At 47.0% G+C, this 7042-nt stretch overlaps 1 pseudogene; it reads right to left on the bottom strand.

The window, feature by feature from the left end:
* Window positions 1-4694: 4694 nt before the first annotated feature.
* LOC101645061 lies at window positions 4695-4963 on the bottom strand (annotated as a pseudogene).
* Window positions 4964-7042: the final 2079 nt, after the last annotated feature.

The raw sequence follows: 7042 nt of genomic DNA on the forward strand, positions 1-7042 counted from the left end.
TGATGGAAAAACCAAAAACTCAACTGCCATCGAGTTAATTCAGAATCAGTAACCCTATCGGGCAGGGTGGAACTGCCCCTATGGGTTTCCAAGACTAACTTTACAGGAGTAGAGAGCCTCGTCTTTCTCCTGGTGGTTTTGAGCTGCTGACCTTGCAGTTAGCAGACAATACCCAGTGGTTGCAACAGTGGCCTTGAGGATCGTGAAGACCAGACAACATTTTGTTCTGTTGGACACAGCCTCCCTGCGTCAGACAACTCAATGGCTGCCGTCATCAGGGTAGGGAATGAGTCAGAGGCCATTGAGTCCAACAGTGCATACCCATGTTATTTCAACTAATTTATTCCAGTCCCTTCAATGGACTGTCACTCAACCTCCTTCCTCCCAGAGTTCCATGTTTCCACATCTAGCTTTGCCCTTGGGTAAATGCTGCCCTGATGGTGTAGTGGTTATACGTTGGGCTGTTAACCACGAGGCCAGCAGTTTGAAACCACCTCCTGCTCCTCAAGAGAAAGATGAGGTACATTAGTACTGCTGAACTACTAGAAACAGAAACCGTCTCAGAAACCAGGGGCAGTTCTACCATGGCCTGTAGGGTTGTCATGAGTCACAATTGACTCGATGGCAATGAGTTTGGTTTTGGGTTAAATGGTTGTTTAAGGTGGAGGTGAGTTCAGTTCCAGACCTGAAGGGTTAAGGGTCAGGGTCTTGGGGATCCCACTATGGTCTATCTGACCAGGAAGCCTGGTCTCTTGCATGATTTTAAGTTTACATTTTCTGCCACTCTAAAGACCTAGTGCAGCGGTTCTCAACCTGTGGGTTGTGACCCCTTTGGGGGGTCGAATGACCCTTTCACAGGGGTCGCTTAATGCATCCTGCGTATCAGATATTTACGTGACTTCATAACAGAAAAATGACAGTGATGAAGTAGCAACGAACATAATGATATGGTGGGGGGTCCCCACCACAGGAGGGGAAAGTTGAGAACCGCTGTCCTAGAGTGGCCCTTTTCAGAGCAGTTCACAGTAGCCGCGCACAGTCTATGTAGTCTCGTCTCAGGATTGTGGGCACTGATATTTACCCAGTCCACTGGCGGATTGTTTCCGTGTGCTTATTTTCGTCACCCTTCTTGCCTCTGGATGGGGAGAGATCCATAGTGGCACCTTACATGGCTGCTCGTGTACTGTGGAGACTCCCCATTGTCAAATGAGGTGCTACAACCTGAAGGGTAGGTTTGACTTGTTTGCACTATTTCCCCAAAGTGTGTGAGAGCACTCACAGAATGAGTTCCTGTGTAGTGGAGAACCTCTGACCAAAAAGCAGCGACGAGATGCTCTGTGATGCCCATGGAATAAAAAAATTGTGACCTTCTGCCCCCAGGTGTCAAAATAACCAGTGAAGAAAACAAGACAAGAGGGGGCGGGTGGGTGGAAAGAGGGTGGAGGGGAAAAAGGGCCAGGAGAGGTATGAGGAAGTGATAGCATTACCGATGTCAAATGAGTCTAGAGCAGATTTAAAATGAATCAAAGGCGAGTACAAATGATAAGCTGTTACATTTTAACCTTATCACATCTGCATCAGTCCACCTTCCCGATCACTTTCTGGTAGGAAAGCTCTTCAGATCCCTGGTCGGTGATCAAGGACGGTTCACCAGAGGCTGAATCCGGGATTTTTGACTTTCACTGTCATCAGTAGCCTGGAAACATGCTCAGAATTTAAGCTCTAATACCCAGCTCTGGTCTTGGATTTTATTATTTGCAATCATGGGATCACACAGGCTGCTGTGCAGCTTCCATGTGCACTGGACTGCTTACTTACTTAGATGGCTGCTTTGTTTCAAAAGTGTTTTGAAATTTAAATGGCTGCCTGATTTAAGACAAACCTTTAAGACCCCTGACACTTGCTTTCTGACGGCTGGGAACCATCTGATTTCTTCACCACACTTTGCTAAAGCACCCTTTTTCTTCAGTGATCTCTTCATGAGGGCAAGTAGCAAGTAAGGCCACGTCATAAGAACTAATTGCTCTTAAATTAGGACTACGATTAAATGTGAGCTCAAATAATTCAGCCACTCATGATAAAGTTCTGTGTTTTTATGACCATGTCAGTTCTGTTATTAGATGAAACAAGGCTTTCTCTCAGGGCACAAATGGAACTTTGAGGGCTTGCATGCAGTAGAGCTGTGCTTCTGAAGCCCTGAGCGCGTCTGTTTCCGTCACCACTTTCATTGTAAGTAACACAACAAACAACTTCCCTAGCTCATCCGGACACAGTTGTTGAAAAATACACAGCACTTGTTCGCTTCTCTTACCATTCCCACCTCACACCATGGGTTAACCGCTCCCTCTTTATGAATTGTGGCAGACTGCTCAGGCCTAGTGGAAGCAAATTTCTCAGTGTCATGAGACCTAATTAGACTGAACCAATTTAGAAAACTCATCCTTGTGATTTTGATTCTTTAGAACCACTCAGCACCCAAGTGTCAAGTTCATGTTGAATCATCAAATCATTTTTTTCAGTGGTTATAGAATTATAACATTGTTCCAACCCAACCTCTTAAATTGTACAACTTATACCAATCACTCATAGATGTTTTGTTTCCTGCCGTGCCAACCAAGTGACATCACTAATCTTATTTTCCCGCCTGTTTGTTTCCCCATCCAACCTTCCTTTCTAATGCTTCTGAACTTTGTAATTGGGTAAATTCTGCCCTTTCCATTAAAAAAAAACACAAAACACCTTGGCTCTTGCAAGGAGTGCACACCTCCCGGTGCTGTGAGAGTACCCTGATAGCCCTGTGTTGGACTGAAAGTTGAGCTCTCCCCCCAATAAAATGATTTTTTAAAAAAAGAAAGTTGAGCTCTGGAGGTGAGTCCAGTTGCAGGCCTTCAGGTGAGGAGGGGCCATCATCTTGGGGGTTCCCACCCCAAACTCTAGCTCACCAGTCAGCCTGGTCTTTTTTTATTATTATATTGAATTTCCCCCCACATTTTTCTCCTATCTTATCCCTCCAGGACCTTTAAAAACACAAAACAACCAAACACTTTTTACTGTGAATTAGATGAAGGTTTAGGAAAAAGGTGGTCAGTTTTTTATACTGAACAACTCGTCCGGGCTATTGTTTGAGCATTCTTCACCCCGGACAGCCCCTCATCCTGTTCCTCCTCCTCTCCCAGCCCTCCTAAACTGTGTCCGTGGGTAAACGCGGCCTTTTTGACTTCAAATGGTTCTAACTCTGAATTGAGTTCCAGTTCAGATCTGAAGGGTTGCTAAGAGCTATAGTCTAGTCAGGTGTCCTCAAACTATGGCCCGCGGGGCACCGAGGACATTTATCCGGCCCCGCTGGGTGTTTTTGCCCCGTTTTGTTTTTTACTTCAAAATAAGATATGTGCAGTGTGCATAGGAATTTGTTCACAGTTTTTTTTAAACTATAGTCCAGCCCTCCAATGGCTCTGAGGGATAGTGAACTGGCCCCCCAAAGGGTTGGCCAGCCTTTGTCCCTCACGACAATTTGAAAATTATTTGATAGCCATAAATAAAATTTTACAAACATTTGAATCACCATTATCTGAAGAATATCCTTTATATTTGTATTTTTTCAATCTTCATAGCCACATGTATGTACCAAAAGAGTTGCGTGCAGCTCTCAAAAAAGCAGCTGTTCACCAACCCTGGTCCGGGGAGTTCCTCCTGGCTATCCAATCAGTAAGTCTGGTCTCGTTTATAATTTGGGGCCTCGTTCCACATTTTTCTCTCACTCCATCCAAGACCTTCTAACATGCTCGTTTTCAGAGCAGTTGCTGGCAGTAGTTGGGCACCATCCAGGTCTTCTGGTCTCTGAGTTATAGAGACCAATGTTCATGTGGTCCATCGGTGTTCAATTTTCATCACTCTTCTTTGCCCTGGACAAAGATAGACAATGGATGGCTCCTCATGAGCTTTTTTTTTTTAACCCCCCCCAAAACTTTATTTTCATCTTCAAACAATAAACTGTCTCCCCCCCCCAAGATTCTAATGATTACCTTACACAAAAATTGGCATTTGCAATGCATCTTCGAAACGTTTCCCTCAATGGGAAACTTAGCATCATATCCTCTCAAGATTTAAAAGTTGTTACTGTTTAATCCATCTTGTTGCCTTTTGTATTAGTCTGGATGGACTAGAGAAACAACATTTATAGACACTCATATGGGTATAAGAAAGAGCTTTATGTACAAGAGCAATTGAACATTGAGCAAACACCCCAGCCCAGTCCCGATCAAGTCCTTAAGTCCGATATTAGCCCAGATGCCTGATACCAATCTATAAAGTCCTCTTCAGAGTCACGAAACACATGCAATAACGCTGAATACAGGAAGATCACAGGCCAGTGGGTGGGAAGTCTTGTGGATCCAGTGGCATTGTAAGCATCTCAGCCCTGGCAGGGGTCTCCACAGGGCTCCTCCAGCTCAGGGCCCTAGCATAGTTCCATGTGTCTTGTCAGCTGTCGTGTCTCCCAGGGAGTGAGCATGCGTCCTGCCTCCAGCAATCCAGTTATCTCCTTAGTGCCTTCAAATGAGGTCATCAAGCTGCCACCTGATTGACAGGCTAAACTCCACCCCTTCACTTTTAATCCTCAGATTGACAACAGATGATGCAACTACCACACCTTTATTAAACAAAACAGAAGCAAATATAAATTAAGAAAAATCCACCTATAATCCAGGTCCTTCTCCAGGAACCAGTATCATTATGGTATTTCCATTTGGCGAAATCTGATCTAATTTAGTAATCCTTCCTTCCGGTGTGATGTCCAATTCAGTGACACCTTCCAATACCACATCGACAGTCATCAAAACTTAGAAGCGTGCCGACAGTTTTCTTATCCCTCTTCATCACAACCGTGAATTCTTGTGCCTGTCCATTTGTACACAAGCTCTAGAGGCAGCAGCTGCCATGGCTTGGTGGCAGTGTTAACCGCCATGACTTCACTGGAAGTCTCATGAGCTTTGACGATCTCAGTCACTGCTCACCAAAGCAGGATGTGGGGATCTCAGTCACTGCTCACCAAAGCAGGATGTGGGACGTTGTCCTTGTGGATTCTGTTTTGCTACTTGGCCTTTGTGTCCCTTGGGATTATGGTCCTGAGCTCATAGGCCCAGTGAGCGACCTATTCCCTCAAGCTGTTTGCTTACAGCTCAGAAGTTTCCATCACTGCTCCCTGGATGACCCACCACCTTCATGGATCTATTTGCAGCGAAGGTGAATACATCTATACAAATACCCAGGCCTTTTTTCCAAGATGTTTCCAGGTGGACTCCCACCTGGTGAGCAGTGAGCGCTTTAACTGGTTTCACCACCTAGGGGCTCCATTGCTATAACCAGGCCCAATTTGCCTGCCACAAGCGAGACTCATTTCACCTCTCACAAGAGGATCCAACAGCTTCGTTCTGTTTTGGGGTGGTGGGGGTGACGGGAGCAATGGTGTCCACTGGGGCTTCCACCCCACCCCCAGAAAGAGGGAACTTGCCAGTGGCTCCTACCCAGCCCCCGAGGTTTCCTTTGAAAAGACTGCTAGGGGCCTTCCTGGAGAGAGTTGCTGACAGCAGAGGAGACCCAGAAGCAGCCTGCCGGCTGCCTGACATGAGCAATGCTGAGAGGCCAGAGCATTCAGCTCTGGCCTGAAGCTAGAAAGACCCAGTGGAGGAGCTGGGCTTGACCCTGAAGATGCAGCTGCTGAGGGCACCCCTGCCCTGCTGTTACCCTGGCACTCACAGACTGTGTCTTGAGGGCTGTGAGGCCACTAGGCTGGCCAAGGTAGCAGACACCTGAGAAAGCAGCCACGCAGGAGCTTCCTGCTGGTCCCTGAGTCCTGTGTACAGGAAGTCAAGCCCCGTGAGCTTAACCCAACCCTTTTGTTCCTCATGGACACCCCCAAGGCTCCCTGTCGGCCTACCTTGCACACATGCTTCCAGCTGAACAGCCACCGGCCAGGGTCGGGGGCTTTGCACCCTTTCCTAGACAGCTGGGGAAACCCAGATGCCACAGTGGGGGACTTTGCTGGACAGAGACTTCTTTTCTCCCAGCTCAAGCCAGAGGCTGGAGGTTTGACTTCAGGCAGCCGTGCCTCTGTCAACTCTGGGGGAGGGGCCTTGTCTCGCTCAGCTTTGTAACCTGGCCTCCTGGGCTCCTTGAAGATGTCCACTTGGCTTCGGGCTCCTTCCCATCCCCCACCCCACTTCCAGCTGGCTACTCTGTGTCCCTGCTGCTCCCGAGGGATCTCGTTTAGGACTAGCCTTACACTGCGGTGGCCTCATTAACATCACAAAGCAAGCCTGCTTCCCTAACAGAATGATGGGACTCAGGTATGGAAAGGGGTTAGGGCGCTCCAATAGTCTGGTGGATGGAGGGGTGGGGGAGAGAGGGTGGGGAGACCCAGTGGAATCCATAATGGTGCCTTCCCTGTTCCCATCAAGCTTTGTCCACCCCTTATACTTCTTCAAGGTCCAAGTTTATTTTTTTAAAATGTTTTATTGCCTTATGAGCCACATACACAGTTCATTCATATGAAGAAGAGATGTACAGTCATCACTGAAATCAATTTGAGAATCTTTTCTCCTTTCTTGTGCTCATTGTTCCTAACTCCGTTACCCCCCAACCCCCACCCGCCACACCCACAAAGACCCATTCATCCAGTTACTGCCTCTGTAGAGTCACCCACCCTGGATTTCCTATCAGAAGGCCAACAACATGAAAAACTAGAACAGATTTAAAATGAGTCAGAAGGGAGATCAGATGTTAAGGTGTTAAATTTTAGCCTAACTGCATCTGCAATAATTCACTTTCCATAAGAGACTTTATACAAGAAACCAAAAATTAAGAAACCCCAAGAAAACAAACGCACGGCCATTGAGTTGATTCTGACCCATAGGAACCATATAAGACAGGGTGGAAGTGGTGTGAGTGGTGGTACTGGGAGGGTGGAGGGAGGGTGGGGTGGAAAGGGGGGAACGCTTACAAGGATCTACATGTGACCTCCTCCCTGGGGGACAGACAACAGAAA

This window comes from Echinops telfairi, unplaced genomic scaffold (assembly GCF_000313985.2).
Source record: "Echinops telfairi isolate 266 unplaced genomic scaffold, ASM31398v2 ScPeMD7_29;HRSCAF=101, whole genome shotgun sequence".
NCBI lineage: Eukaryota > Metazoa > Chordata > Mammalia > Afrosoricida > Tenrecidae > Echinops > Echinops telfairi.